Source organism: Cynocephalus volans, chromosome 1 (assembly GCF_027409185.1).
Source record: "Cynocephalus volans isolate mCynVol1 chromosome 1, mCynVol1.pri, whole genome shotgun sequence".
Classification (NCBI taxonomy): Eukaryota; Metazoa; Chordata; class Mammalia; order Dermoptera; family Cynocephalidae; genus Cynocephalus; species Cynocephalus volans.
In genome coordinates this window covers 217,614,959-217,631,855 of record NC_084460.1, presented here as the reverse complement: position 1 = coordinate 217,631,855, position 16,897 = coordinate 217,614,959, and positions in this window count along the sequence as shown.

Below are 16,897 nucleotides of genomic sequence, written 5' to 3'. Positions count from 1 at the left end.
CTTTTAAAAACTTGATTATGAGAAGGCATTGTGGACTTCACATGATTGCAAAGGGGTCTATGAACAAAAAGGTTAGGGACCCTTGCTTAGAAGAGGACATTGGAGCCTTTTTTCCCCCTATGGAAACGTTGCTATTGGCAGTACAAATTCTTTCTGTTTTTTTGACACAGGGGGATCCCTCCAGTCCCTTTCTATGGGGGAGAACTTGGAGTGGATCTGCTGTCAGTTTACACAGTGAGATCTTCACCATATGTATCTCTTGAGGCTGGAGAAATGATACGCCGCCAAAATGGTTGGGAAACATGGAGAAGCAGAGAGCTTGTGGCTGGACCACCCTACAAGGAGAAGTGACTTCTGTAAAATTGTATCATGCTGCAGACTGCTGTTCTTCCTCCTTGGCTATTCTGCTTCTGGACTTTCACATGATATTAACAAAACTTTTAAGCAAATAAACTAGCAAAACACAGGGATGCATGAGCCAACCTTTCTTCCATCTATCTGGCTTGGTGGAGGAGTGGTAGGAGAGTGGAAAAGTGAAAACACACGGTTGGGCCCAATGGTAATTTCATCTCTGGACATGGGCCCCCATTGGTGGTGTGACCTTTGGTGAGTAACATATCCTCTCTGGACTGTGGTTTCCTCATTTTTCAAATGAAGGCTAGTACTGATCCTGACTGGGTCCTGAGGGCTGGTAGAGATGGGACACTACTTCAGGGCTCAAGTTTTGCTCCTGTGACTCTGACCCTCTGACAGTCCAGTGCTACGGGAAGAAGAAAAGAGAGAATGGGTAGAATTTGCCTTCTCAGGGGCCTCTTGAAGGGAGATTTGGACTGCTGCAGTGTCTGCCATGTGAGGAAAGAGCACCGAGAGGCTCTTCTTGGCACTGGCTGTCTTGGGTCTTCAAAGGTCAAAAGTTGAACAGTGTCACCAGTGAGACAGTGCAGACTCCATCACACAAAGACCTTTGGAAGGTCAGCTCTTCGTGTATAATGTTCTTGGCTGGCTGGTCTGTATCTATCAGAGTGTAGGAGTCGGTTATTTGGACCCAAGAATAAGCCTGGTTCAAATGGTCATTATTTTCCCTAATGCTTACTTTACTTTCCATGGCCTCTCTCCTATTTTTATTTTTTTGCATTAGTTCTGCTTATTTTAAAAATGGCTTGTTCTCCTGCACCAGCTCTGAAAATAAAAATATGCTTGTCAGATAAGATTTTTGTGGCCTAAGTTGGGAAAGTAGACAGAGTGCATAGGAAAAATGTGTGACATTTGAAGAGTGAGCTCCCTCTTTCTTGGGTATAATTGTGAAAACCTGTGGTTTTTCTAGGTGCATACCAGTTTATTACAAGCAGAAATACTTCATGGAGACATCTTGACTCAGTAAGCATAGATAACCGTGGTTTGAGCAAATAGCTTCAGTGCTCTCCGGAATCTGAAGCCCACTTCTGTTTCCAACAACTGTATCTCTCTTTTGAATTCCAAGAGAGAGCACTGCCTGTGAACTCATAGACTGGTTGTAATGTAGTTAAAATATTGCTCCATTAGAATTTCACTAGTTCTATATGACTTTACGTAGGGACTCTTTGTTCTTAAAGTCCAAGGGCCTTAATTTAGCAGAATGTTTTCTTGATTGCAATTTTTGTATAATCTATTTTAGGAGAAAAAAATAAACACCAATGAAGTACCTAAAGGTGCTTTGTTCAAAAAACCAACTTTCATGATGTAGTTTGGGATTAGTGGAAAATCTGTTTAATCTCCTAAACCTGCTATTTTATGACTACAATTTATGACTATGATTAACATCCAGAAATGACCCAAGGCACAGTAAAATCGCAATTCACAAAAGATCCAGGAAGATTTGAGAACAACAAAGTTTGAAACTCTTTTTTTCTTGCTTAATTCTCATTATCGAATCTCATATTGAACGTTTATTGCCCCTTTAGAAAGAGAACCAAATTTTGCTGAGCTAGTTGCTTGAATGGAATGGCATTGACCTCCCATTCAGCATGGAAGACAGTGTATTTAAGGTTTAGATATATTTTGCAGGCTGTAGTATAAATTTAAATTTATCCACCAGTGAAACTAAGGAATTAATATCCACCTCATTCTGAATGTATTTGGTTTGGGTATTCTGTAGAATAGAAAAAAATGTGCTTAGGAGATATCCAATTGGCAAAAGGAAGAAACTTTAGCATAGTTTTTTTTTTTTTCTTTGCTTCAGAATGAGAAAGTTTATGGAAAGGAAACAAGAAAGTGAAACAAAATTTATAGAAGTTTTAGGATTTGACCTTAATTTTTTGGGAGCAGCAACAGGGTTGGAGAGGACTCTTTTCTGGCTGTTGGTACATATAATTCCCATAAACATTGACAGAATTTCTGGAATATAACATTTTAATCACTAGATCTGGAGCAGAAGTGGTATGAGAATTGTTTATTATTTCATTTTACTTGAGAGTCTGCAGGAATATTACTTAGAGCTCTGGACTTTCTTTTTCTGTCCATGTAGCTTCCCTTTCAGCCTCATTATTTTATGTCCATAACAAGATGAATCATAAAATCAAATGCAAGATGTTCTTGTTTACACCAGTGGATAGATGAAGAGCTCAGTGTGCAGCTCAGCAATATGAGGCAATAAGCCTCATTCTTTTGTGCAAAATGTACTAAAGTATATACTTATAAGTGCTTGCAAAAGTATGTACACTGTACTTGAAGCCTTAGGTCTGGTGGTTTCATAGTGCCTTTAAATTCATGAATAATATAAAGAGAGGCACAAGGTACAGAAATTAAGTTGAATAGTTGCCACTGCATCTAACAGAGTATATAACTCTAATCAGGTCTGATCTCACATTCTGACTCCTTCATTCTGCACCAGTTATCAAGAGAACTGAGCTGCAGTTTTACTTCATACTTCATACTAAGGGACAGGTCATGTCCTCTGTTCTGTATATTGTCCTGTGTCTTGAAGGTTTACAGTTGTTTTTTTTTTTTGCCCCCTTTGGAAATCAGCAATTTCCTACCTTCCTTGAATCAGCCAAATGCAGCTGTACAAAAATGTTAACTTCCTATTCATTCCACAAATGCCTATCAATGGGCCAGATGCTGATGTACATGCTGAGAATGCAGTAGCGAACAAAACAAACACAATTCCTGTCCTCATCAAACTCATGTTCTACTTGGAAAACAGACACAAATGAAATAAAAAATTATATAATTTCAAATTGTTGTAAGAACTACAGTGGAAAAATATAAGGTAGAGTCAAAGATTAAATTGATGTTAGTTTGGGAAGTCAGGAAAGACCTTTCTGAGAATGACACTAAAATGACTTGAATGATGAGTTAGAGTTAGTCAAGGAACGAGCTGAAGAGATGATTGTCCCAGGCATATAGACACACAAATATGAAGGCCCTGGGAAGTGGGAGAACTAGGAGCACAGGAGGAGCAGTTGGTGTATGTGTAGGAGTGAGGGATGTGGAATAAGTATAGAGCTATGGGCAGGGGCCAGATCATGCAAGACCTGTGGGTTATTTTAAGGATTTTAGATTTTATCCAAAGAAGAATAAGTGAAATGGTTAATTTTATGTGTTAATTTGACTGGGTTAAGAGATGCTTAGATAGCTGGTAAAACATGATTTCTGAGTGTGTCTGAGAGAGTGTTTCCAGAAGCCATTAGCATTTGAATCAGTAGACTGAGTAAAGAAAACCACCCCCACCCATGTGGGTAGGCATCATCTGATCCATTGAAGTCCTAGATAGGACAAAAAGGTGAAAAGGGGCTGATTCTCTCTCTGTTCTTAAACTGGGACATTCATCTTCTCTTGCTCTCAAGCACTGGAGTTCCTGGTTCTTGGGCCTTTGAACTCAGACCAGAACTTACACCATCAGCTCCCCTGGTTTTCAGGCCTTTGGACTAGGAATGAATTATACCACAGGCTTTCCTGGTCTAGCAGACAGTAGATCATGGGACTTCTCAGCCTTCACTTCATAATTACATGGACCAACTCCCATAATAACTGTCTCTCTCTAACTCTCTATGTATGTGTGTGTGTATACACACACACACACACACACACACACACACACACACACACACACACACACACACACAAACAGAGAATCTCCTATTGGTTTTGTTTCTCTGGAGAACCCTGACTAATAAAACAGTCCACTGCAAGATTTTAAGAAAGGAAATAACACAACTGGATTTAAGTGGTCAAAGACCTCTCTGGCTGTATGAAAAATCAGTTGGAGGAGGAGGAAAGAATGGATGATGGAGTATTACAGCTTTAGCTCAGGACAAGAACATGGTAGCTTGGATTTCAGAGACACCACTGAAGATGAGCAAGGGTTAGGAGATTTCAGATGTATTTTGTTTGTAAAATAGACAGGACTTGGAAATGGTTTGAATAAGGAGATGAGGGAGTAGGAAGTGATGAGTTTGACTTTTAGGTTTTTGGCTAGTGCAATTGGGTAGATGGAGAAGATGCCATTTACTGAAATAGGGAAAGCTGAAGTTGGAGCAAATTGGGGGTGGGGGGCAATCAAGATTCAATTTTGAATATACTATGTTTGAAATGTTTTTGAGACTTTGCAGTGGAAGTGTTAAAGAATTAGCTGGATATAAGGATCTCTGGTTAGAGATATAAGTTGAAAATTTATCAGTATGTAGATGCCACTTGAAGCCATGTGAATGTGTAAGATTTTACTGAGAAATAGCATATAGTCAGAAGGAAGAAGCCCCAGGACTGAACCCTGAGAAACTGTAAAATTTAAGCATCACATAGAGAAGATCCTGTTAATGAGCATAAGAAGGCACTAATAGGAGACAAAAGACAGTCAGGAGAGTGTGGTGTCATAGAAGGGACAGAAGAGGGTGTTTCAACAAGAAGAAAATGGTCAACTTTGTTGAATGTGATTGGTAGTTTGGTAAGCTGAGGACTTAACTTAGAGGTCATTGGTGACTTTAGAAAGAGTAGTTTTGGAAGTAGAGGCAGAACTTAGATTACAGTAGGCTGAACAGTAAATGGGCAGTTAGGAAATGGATATAGAATGTATAGACAATGTTTTAGGGAACAATAGGCTGTGAAGGGAAGCAGAGAGAGGAGTGGTCTCTGGTGGCAGTTGTGGGTCAAGGGAGGAATTTTTAAAAGAAGGGAGATAGTAGATCATGTTTGAGTACCAATGGGAACGAGCAGGAGAGAGGGGAAAGTGACAGAGCAGCCTCTCTGAGACAGTGGGAGAGGGTGGCACATCAAAATGCCACACTAGGCAGGATTGGGATTTCACAAGGCAGGGCTTATGGAAGCAAAGAGGGGGAAGGGATTTTCAGGTATTTGCTGAGGAGTAATTTTAATAATAGATTAGATTTGATCTGGGTAAGGAAAGAAGTGAGAACTTGAGAGGCTTACTGAACAGAGAGAAGTCAATGATTTGAAGACTTGATAAGGATAAAGAATTACTGCAGTGAGTGTATTAAAGACAAGAGTCCCTGTATTGGACATTGGCTTCACCCATGCATATCTAGGTTCTTACTTTTTTTTCCAACTGCTCTACCTCCATTTTTTTTTTTTTTGCATTTTAAATTGTAAAATAAGTTTAAAACTCCTCCACAAAAATTCTCAAGCTTACCAACTGAAGTAGAGAGTGAAACAAGTCAGCCTATCTTAGATCTCATTTAGTCTTGCTGCTTGATGTTCTTTAGGTCTTAAGTTTCTTTTTTGCCCGAGGAGCATCGATCATTTATATGACTCCTTTACTAAGTATTTAATGAGATCTGATCAAGTAGATATTTTATTTTATGATCTAAGAACCTGATTTGAGGTCCTTTACTAAGCAGGAGCAATCTCTGGGTTCCTTATCGTTCAAAAATTTGACATCTTTGGCCTCTATCAATGGAAAGCTTTTGCAAACAATTCAAGAACCAATGTGAAAAGATTGTGTGTGTTTGTTGGAGAACAATTTATTAGAATTTCAGGATCTCTTCACTTCATCCCCCTTCTAGTCAGGTGCCTGAATTATGTGGTTCCCCCACCAAGAAGTTCTGTGTAAAAAAATTACATTTGTATGCTTTTACTGTGTAGACCTGCCAAACTCCAGTGTATTTCCTGGCTGGGACCAAACTGTGCCTTAATTATTAAAGGTTTTTTGTTGTTGGTTCCTGTCCAGACTAGGTTCTTGTCCATCATGCTTACACTTAATTATTTGTTGTGTGTCTGGCACTGTGCTGGATGCTAGGAATCAGGAAATGAGAAAGGTAATCTACCCTGGGGAAGGCAAGCACATCCCAATTCCATGTCCTAAGTGCTCTCAATGGGCACCTACCAAGGACAAGGGGGGGAACACCTTAGAGAAGGGAGCAATTGATTCTACCTTGGTCAAAGAGTTAGGCAAGGTTGTACTGAGGAAGGGATTTTTGAGAAAGGCCCTCGAAGTTGAGTAGGATAGGAGGTAAAAGCATGATCGTTCATGTTTGCTACCTGGAGAGAAGTCTGTTAAAGAGACTAAGTTGTATGGATCTAGCAGTAGGTTTTCTGTTTGGAAAGTTTGGCTTGGCTCAATTCTGAAGAGACTTATGGGCCAACTTAACAATTTGCATATTATTCTATTGGATAAAAAGCTATGAAAGGCTTTAAATTAGAGGACTGATTTGGTCAGATTTGTTTTTCTTGCTCTATTTCCGTTTTCCTTCTAGTCTTGATATATTTCTGTGAAAGAGTTACTTTTCACCTTAGCCAAAATGATCCCTCAGAGCTGACACCACTAAACTCCAGAGCCTCAACTTACACTACGAGTGCTGCCCACCTTGTTGTTCCCATGGCCCTCCTGCCTCCGCTGCCTGAGAAATGGACCTTCTTGCCAAAGCTGTGTCATCCACCATTGGCATTGTTCTCCACCATCTCTGCTTTTTTGAGGCAAAGTCCCAAGTGAGTGATTCTGAAGGGCCAGGGGTTGACCATGTGACTGCACCCTAGCTGCAAGGAAACCAGGGAGGATGAATGCCACACATTCCCAATTTCCATAATGGGAGGCTGGCTCTGCCTTGTGCCAAGATTTACAAAGTGAGAGACTCTCCAAACATGAGAAGGATTTCAAATAATGATCAGCTAACAACAACAACAATAACAACAACAATAAAACATTCACTAGACCACCTTTTATGAATGAACAGAATGGAGCATAGAGACTGTAAATAACCTGTCCACGGCCACAGTGGTGTAAGCAGTGGAGGCAAGACCTGAACCCAGGAAGTCTGACTCTAGAACACATGCAATGAGCCACTACATCCTAAAGGAAACTGTAGGGTGATATGGAGCTGGATCAAGTGTGTGCATGGGTGATAGTGGTGTACTGGGGAGGGTCAGGATGTCTTTGGCTGTGAAACAGAGTGGAAATAATGGGTCTGTTTGGGAGTTGAGCTCATTGGTCTTATTAGCACCATGGCATCACCCAGGGGTGCCCAGGTTGTTGTAGATACAGTCAGGAAAAAGAGACAGGCTTGCTCCGTTCAGAGCCTATAGTTCGGCCAAGTACATATCAGCACCCATGGCCAATGTCCTTGAGACTGACTTCCTGGCACCCATGGTTTCTGTTGAACTGTTTTTCCTCCATAATTTACCCTTTCTAGCTTCATCCCAGACCCCTAACTCCCCACTCCTGTGACTGACTTTTTCTGTGATGTTCTTCCTAGCCTCTGAGAATGGGAACCCTAGAGGATATTTGGATGGCCTTTTCTGCAGAAAAAAACATCAATGGCAGTCACATATACACATGCCAGACACAAAAACAAGAATAAAAAGTGTATAGTTTTAGCTAAAGCCAAATCTGGTCATCAGATGCTTCTAAGAAGCTATTCCCCTTTAAAGTAAAATTTGAATGTTTTGGATCTTTTGGTGAAAATAAGTAACTTGAAAGATTTCTCATAAACATCAGCTAAAATGTTGCAATAAGGTATCTTCTAAGCTGCACAAACATCAAGGCCCAATTATATAACTTCTAATTTTTTTTTATCTTGGAAAACAAAACAAAGCAAAAAGGAGATCCTCATAATTAGTCCCTACACTTGATCCTTCTCCAAAATGTCAGCTTCTCAGCGACTCTCTTTAATGTTTGTGGAAGTGGTACACATCCCTCTGAGAATGAATGAAGGCTTCAAAAGCACCTCTTTTTCCACTAGTTTTTACCTGTGGCATTATCTAGCTACCAAGATCAAGATTTCTTAGAGCATTCTTTGCCTGCCTAGAAGTCCTCTGTCTCTGAAAATAGTAGGACTTCTTGCTAAATTTTGTAAATGCAAGGCTTGATGCTTTGCAATAATAACTATCTCTTAGTCCTTTTCATAAGTATTTGTGCTTGTAGAAGTTAGAAGATTTTGGGCATTTGAGGAGAATATATACCTAGACATCAAATACTTGTGAAATCTCTGGTCTTTTGCATCATACCATTTATTGCTGTTGCTCACTGACATGAATACAACCTTTTCATTTTCTTTCAGCCACTGCCAATATTTATCTCTCATTTCTTCTGCTTCCTACAATTACCCACCTCTAAACGTTATCAGAACTGTCACAAGGAATCTAAACTTTAAATGAAATTGCAACTTTCCCATTTGGGCCTTATTTCACTAGACAAATATGTGGGTGTTACATGATTTTGCAGCAGATACCGTTCATGTGGGAGTTGGATTTATACTGTGTTTACAGCTAAAGAGAAAAAAATTCAACACTGTATTGGACATGTACTAGCATGTGGGTGAGGTTGAAGAAAATAATTGAGTGTTGAAATCAAATACAGGCCTGGGAAAATATTTCTTTCTGATGGGGTGGGCAGGAAAAGGCCAACAGCTGGCATACAGGGAGATCTCTAAGGATTTGCCTCCTTTTTTCAGAATGTTCAGGATGCTTAGCCTCCTAGAAGATACTGATCACTCCAGAAGAATTCAAGGTAGAATTACGTCCCTATCCAGAAGCAAGACATTTCACCACAAAACAAAAACCATGTATCTTTACTCCGTTGTATATGCCCTTCTCCCATACCTCTGAAAGCCATTTATCTATCATCTGTCTATTTATCATTAATTCTCATGATTAATAGTAGTTGTATTCTATAAAGTTGCTGCAAATACGGAATTAGTGAATACTGAACCATAGCTCTTAGGGAAAATACAGAATTAGATTTCTGAGAGCCTCTGGTTACATTTTCGTCAACTGAGCAATTCATAAAGTCGTTGCATGTGAGTTTCTGCTTAAAGACACATTGTTTAATATAGATCGTTGATTCATTAACAATGAACTCACAGCCAGTGACACTATAACTCATGTCTGAACAAAGCTTCTCTGACATACATATTTTCTCCGTAAGGTACATCACAGCCTTTTTGTACTTAGGAATGCTAGACAGCACTTAGCATTAAACTTGGGAGCCATTTAAAGCAGTGAAATCAGCAACAAAAAGAAACACAAAAATGTGAAAAATGTGCCACTAAATGGACCACAAAAGGGACACTTGTTTATATAGCATGAGAGCTGAAACAAGAAGATAGAGTGTCACTTTGTTTGAACTCAGCTGAAAACCCGTGTAGGGAGTGACTTCAATTCTTTGCTGCTCTTTTCTTGTCCATGAAAAACATGAAAGTATTGCAAGCACTAATTTGGAGTTACAAATAAGTTTTTGTGAGCAGACAAATTTGGAAATACAGAACCCGCAAATAACGAGGACTGACTATATGCATGCATCTATCCACTAATCCATCCATTTACTTATTTTCAGGGCACGAAGCATATTGAGAATTTCTGATCACTTTATTTGTAGTAATCTACATTGCAAATGTGACATATGTTATCTTTCACTAGACCGTTTGTTTAAAATATGTAGTCCTGAGTCCAAGGACTTGAAGGTCTTGTTCACTGCTGTATTCTCAGCCCTAGAGCAGAGTATGGCTCAGAACAACAGGTTCTCAGTAAATATTTATTCAATGAATCAATGAGTGATTTGCAAGTGGTACTTAGTGCATAGAATAGCATTGTTTTCTCTCCTTCTCCCATATTGACCTTAAATAGAAACATCTCAGAAATCTGAAAATATCTCTACCATGTAAGTGACGTTTTGCATACAATCTTCAAAGAAGAGTTAATGTAGAGTAATTAAATAATTATGATCTGTTTAATTGGATGGACCTTACGTTTTGCCACCAATTTAGGCCCATGAAAATCTATTTCCAAATTTTCTCCCCATTTCCTCCTCCCACCCCAAATGAAGAAAAGTCCACAACTTTCCCAAGTATTTATGTCAATATTTGTAAGAGTTTTATCACCTGAAAAATCTTATTTTTTTCTTTTTTTGGTGAGGACTTTATATCTTACTGTCTATTAAGAATCCCCGTCCTCACTGGTTTCTGTTTCTCTGTGCCTTTCATGTAGTACGAAGGTGAATAATAATAGCTCTATATATCAAAACCTCGCAGACTAACAGGCCATAGTCTTCAACTTTCCCAAGCTAAATAATATGCATTCCTTCAGTCCTCTTTGCTGAATATTAATTTTCAACTCTTGAATTGTCATTAGTCTCTAAATGCATTTTTTTTTTTTTTGTCGTTTTTTTTTTTTTTTTTTTTTTTTTCCGAGACCGGCACTCAGCCAGTGAGTGCACCGGTCATTCCTATATGGGATCCGAACCCGCGGCGGGAGCGTCGCCGCGCTCCCAGCGCAGCACTCTACCGAGTGCGCCACGGGGTCGGCCCTCTAAATGCATATTCCTTTTTATTTTTGCAGTGAATTATTGGTTGGACATGATACTTTGGGAAGAGTGCAATTGGGACTCTGTGTGTTGAGCAAATTGTTTAAGTAAACATATGCCTGGGATTGTGTGAAGAGCAGACAAAGTTCCAAAAAATAAATAAGGGATCAGGGAGATTATGTTTTTAGCATATAGGCCAAGTTCTGGCACATAAAATTAAGCTTATAGTGTATGGGAGTATAGAACTTAGCGCAATTCAACAAAAGAGCTAGGTTTATAAGTAGCAGTGGCTTTAACATTCTTCAGATATGGGAGGAAGTAATTGTGGAGCTGGAATGAATTGACAGGGAAGCTGCTGGAACTTAATTGTATGAACCATGTGGTTCTAAATAGTTTTCTTTTCTAATTCCAGGGCTTAGTCCCTTATAACCCTGGAGGTAGTGTACTGCCTGGCAGAGAGTGCTAATTTAACATTATTATAAACCTAGTCTCTGAAGACTAGACGTGTGCATTTAAGGGGGTGTATGTGGTGAGGGGGTGGAATTGGGGGTGGGGCAAAGTTATTGGGAATAGCATTACAACAGTTGCCATTTATTGAGTCTCTAGACATTTTCAGGTATCATGCTAATTGTTTTATTTTTATTTTCTTATCTAATCTTTACAACCCTTTGAGGTGACATTATGTCTATTTTACATATGAAGAAATTCATCTCAGAGAAGAAAAATAATCAACATTACAGAGCTAGTGTAAGGGGCAAAATAGGATTCCATTACAAAGCTATGTGACCTCAGAGTACAAGCTGTGTCTTTCTAACTAAAATGAAAAATAGACCAATACTAAGGAACAACTTATATTTTTTCTGATTATAAAAAGCAATATGGCTTTGTTGTAGGAAACTTAGAGAGTTCAAAATAAATGATAAAAAATTACCCACAGTGCTATAGATTTTGATGAATCTGTTCAGTTTTCTTTTAGCCTTTTACTATCTGCATCTTACATCTATTAAATTTTTATCTGTACCTATATTTATCTCTCTCTCTATAGCACATGCATACATATGAGCAAATAAATATGAACAAATATATAGGGCACATATATCTTTCTGTATACATTTACATGTGTAATAGGGATCATATGGCATATAATGATTTTATGGTCTACTTTAACAAATAACATGGTATTGAAAATTCTTCAAAATCAACATAGTTAATGATTACTTAATGTTCCATGGAATATATATATATACTGTAATTTACCTGTTCTGGGATATTTTTCGTATTGTAAGTAATGCTTATAACATTGTGGTTTGAAAGTCTTTATTTGAATCTCAGATTATTTTCTCATGAAGCATACTTAGAAGTAGAATTAGTGTGTATGAGCACAATTTTTAAGGCTCTTTATGCTCATAGCTAAGTTGCCATCCCCAATTTATACACTTGTTGCCAATACATGAAAGGACCAGTATCACTGGCTGCATATAATATTGTTATTAAAAATCTTGTGCTAATTTTTGATTAAAATGGTATGTTGATACTTCACATCATTAATAGTGAGTTTAAACATTTTTTATATTTTCAACCTCATGCCATCTCATGTCCATTATTTTGCCCCTTTTAGTTAGCTTATAAAATGTAACTAAATTTTTACCACCTTCTTTGTGTCTATACCTTATGGCCCATTACTATGTGGCCTTGAAATCACCAAACCTGCATTTATGACAGTTTTTGTGACATGGGGATGTTGGACATCATGTCGTTTGTGGGGACAGTTCTGGATGAGTTGTATCAGTCTTTGCCTTACCCACCCCCACCCTGTACTCCTGTAGGCTCAGCTCTCCCAGCCATGGAACTAGTGGGCACCAAGTAGATATGGTGTCTGTAGCCACAGCCCTATTAGTGGTAGTGGAAATAATGCTTGGCTGCCCAAGTGTTTGGAAGCTACTGTAGTCTTGGTCTAGTGATAAGCTTATGCTAACGCATTCCCATCTGTGTGCAACAAGCCAATCCCAACAAATCTTCTGATCGAAGGCCCAGTCTCTGTTCTCTCTGCTGCATCTCCTCTACGTGACAGGTGAGTGCATTCCAATGTCCTAAGTTTTACTCTGGAACCCATGCCAGTAGATAGAGAGCCTCTCCTTTATTTGTAACACTGCTCCCTGGTGAGGACTACCACCTTGCAGAAGTCTTGAAGTCACTTCTACCCTGCCTGTCTCCTGCCCGAAATCAGTCCCTGCTTGAGATGGCATCAAATTTGGCTCTCGTCCTTTGAACTTGCGATTTGGGACTCTGACTGCTTCCCTCCCTGACTACAGGATCCTACCAGTTTTTCTCTTCTTTTCCCTTTCCTTCCCTAAAGCCCTCTCTCCTCTTCTCATTGCAGAATTGGGTGTGGACCTGAGCTGTCTGCATTTCATAGGGCTGTGCTGGTGATAATGGGTGCTCAGAGATCTGGAGTTCAGGCTAGATCTTCTAAAAGTGTGATCTGGCCACTCAAATTTTCTGAGTCACAGCTCATTAATCTGTAAAGTGGAGATACATTCATTCATTCTTTATTCCCAGATCAACATTTATTGAGTGCACACATGTGAGGAAAGTGACCTTTGGCCTTCATTTTAGAGGATTAAACTTCTTGAAGTCAGTAAATTCTTTTTACATAATGACTGTACATCTCCCATTTTACTTATTCTATCTTACTTATAATTTGGCCCATATGTTCAAGAGTATTCCAACATTCTTTTAGAATTATATCCTATTTCATTAATAACATTGAAATTTCAGTTCAAGGGAGAATATCTATAATTCATGATAGCAGTCTAACATCCTAACCCCCTTTTCTCCCCACCTCCCCAAATATCAGGCTGTTAGGAACCTAAATGTTTCCAGAAATGTGTCTTTCTTATTAAACTGACTTTAAAAAAAAATCGACCAATAACTATTAAAATATAAACTTTCTTTTGGTTAGAAATTCTGTATTTCTCCCATACAGTCTCCTGTAAGTATTCAATATTGTTAAATAAATTAAATTTTTCTTGATTCAAGCAAGGAAGAAAATAATTTCTGGCATATAAATGGCTTAAGCTTAGTGCTGGGTCTGTTTGTGTGTGTATGTTTTAATAGAGTTCTAACACCATTTTACTATTATATTTACCATTATTCCTTCAGTGCCAACAGAACATTTGTACTGCATTACTTGTAGGAAAAACAGTGCTTTATTCAGTGGGCTGAAAAGAGACATAATACGAAATAAAACCACACTGGATAGAGTCTAGAATTCAACTTTGATCTTTTCTCATGTTTCCTGGTTTGTTTTCAAAATACGTATCAAATGTTGATATATTTTTTTCTTAATATATATGTGTATATGTCTCTATGTAAGTATGTGTAAATAACACTGTGTATATGTACTATTTTTTATTCTGAAGCAGCCTACCTCCTTAAAGACTAGAAAATCAAATCTTCTATTTTCTGAAATGATTGAGCAAAATAAGCCCAGTTTATAAATCTGCCAATATCATGGCATCCCAAAATGTGATAGTTTTCTAATCTGGAGATTGATGACCCTTCGAAGTGATTCAATACACCATGCCTAGTTCAATTTTTCTTTCAGAAAATAAAAACCTAGTTGTTCTTTTCAACTGATACTGTTTTCAATCTTTCTATAGGATTCCCATATTGATTTGCATTTTACAATGTTTTTCCCATCTGAATCTCCTGCCACTCTGAATGATTCCAAGGGTATTATTGATTTGGATGGAAACCTCTGTGAAGTTTGAAGAAATTACTTTTTATTTACAAATTTCAAACGAAGCATCATTTACCATAATGAACAGTTAAGTTCTAACAGTGCATTAGTGCATTAATCTTTAATGCTTTTACAGGTGACTTAGAGCTAAAAAAAAGGCTTGCAATCCAAGCCAGAGTGTGTGGTCCCAAGTACTGAAGCCTCCTTTATCTGGGCACCCAGCCCCTATTCACCCTCCTCTCTGTTCCTTGCTTGGGTCCTACCTTCTTGGTTTAGGATCCAGTGAGGTTGGTGGAAGATAATTAGGGACAGGATTGACTGGTAGAAGAAGAGGAAGCCAGTTGGTTGGCCAACAATTATTTATTGAGTGCCTACTATGTGCCAAGCTCTCTTCTAGGTCCTGGAGTTTCAGCAGTGAATAAAAGAGGCAATCCTGGCCTTCCAGCAGCTGGCTTCTGCTCTTAACCAAAAAAGCAGAGGCAAGATATAGGAGATTAGTGGCATGAAGATTTTGCTACTTCTCTTATTTTATTGTTGAATAGTGCGGGAAGATGATAGTTGTCACTTATTGCATTGTTAAATAAATTCTAGCATGGTGTCAGGCACCATGCTAGAAGCTTGGAATATATTCAACTTTTAAAAACTACAACTGTTGTGAAGAATCAGTCCCTTTATTTGCAGGACTGTATCTCTCTGGGAATAATGATTGTAGTGTACTCACGTTACCTTCAACATTTCTCCTGTATTTTTACTTTTTTTTCATTCTGGAAAAAAGAAAATCTATACCTTAGCTTTGTGTCTCCCAAGAAACTCATGAAATCTGCTCTCTTGCCCAAACCAAATTTCTTTCAACAACACATATGAGCAAATGTGTGTGTAATACTTAGTGTCCCATGAAAGTTAGTGAGGTTTGGTTTGTTAATGTCCAGGCTACTGTACAAGTTCCATGAAGGTATATAAGTAACTTTCTTTAGTTTACTTTCTCAGCATCTAACTGAATGTCTACTATGTGTGGCATGTGCAACTAGAGACTTTTCATAATAAATTTTCTGCACAGCTTAAATGTGCAGAAAATAATGGTCTGTTAAGCATATGTATAACAGTTACTTTTGCAGAGAACAGTATGATGGCATTTATTGGAATCTCTATTCATGAAATAATATCTATGTGCCTTATCAGTAGGCATATCATCACGTTTGTTGCAGGTTTGTCAACCTAAGCCACTTTGGGGGAAGAAAAGAAATAACTTATTAAAATTAGAACTGGAATCAGAAAATGTTTCCTTTCTGAATTTCTAGAAATTGTGTTTGGAAATTGACAGCAGTATTGCTTGACAAATAGACAATTGTTTCTTGGGAGCAGATAACGGGCAGCCCTACATGGAATCTGAGAACGGGCCAAGGTGACATTCTATGGTCTCCTCCAAGATGATTCTCTGCCTCCCAGCAATGAACTCGATGTGGGAGTAATAAGAAAGTAATTTAAGGATAATGGCAGCATAAGGGTCTCTTGACTTCTGCTGAAATAACTTCCCCATCATAATCTTACAACAGAATCATCAGATGATAAAACAGATGTTGGGCAATAATGTCATTTTTGTAACATTTGAAATTGGATGCTAACATGAGGTTCATTTCGATGGGGAATTTGTGTCATGTTACAAATCTTTTGAAAAAAGGCATTATAACTCAATTCCTACAGATGCTCATTAAAAGTATTTTGAAATTGTAACATTATATGATTTTGGAATTCTCAGGCTCCCTGCAGACTTGCACTGAAATTGTTCTATCTTTATTACTTTGTGTTTATTGTGTATGAACATTTTCTAACGGAGCTTGAACTCTCTGCTCACATTGAGAAGACATTTATCTATACTCAAACAGAAAGATTTCCTGGTAGTGTAAATCCATGCCAAGAGGAGTGGTTCCATTACTTTGAACATGAGACGCCTAAAAGCAAGGACCAAATTGTGATAAGATAATTCCACCCAAGGTAAATCTTTGGAGACCTAAGAAACATTTTGATTATTTGTATGTAGAGATCAGGCATTTAATAATTCTTGCTGACTGACAGTGTGTGGAGCACTTTGCACCGAATGAATGTTCAGTAAATGATTTCCTCCTCAAATAATTCAGTCCAACAGAAAAGCATCACATACAATCTCTTCCCTAAAAACATTTATAATCCAGCAAAAAGATCAAACAAGAAGTAATTTAAGAATAAATTATAAGGCACCAGACCATCAGCAAGGAGATATTATAGCACGGATGGATTCAACCTATGGAACATGGGTAGAGGGTATATTCATTTGGTCTTGGGTAATTGGTCATCACTGAACAAAATGAGAAGGCATAAAATAAAAACAAAGGTAATGAAAAAACAACTAATGTATTTTTGGCTTAATTTGTATTAAGTTCTGAGCTTGCTTC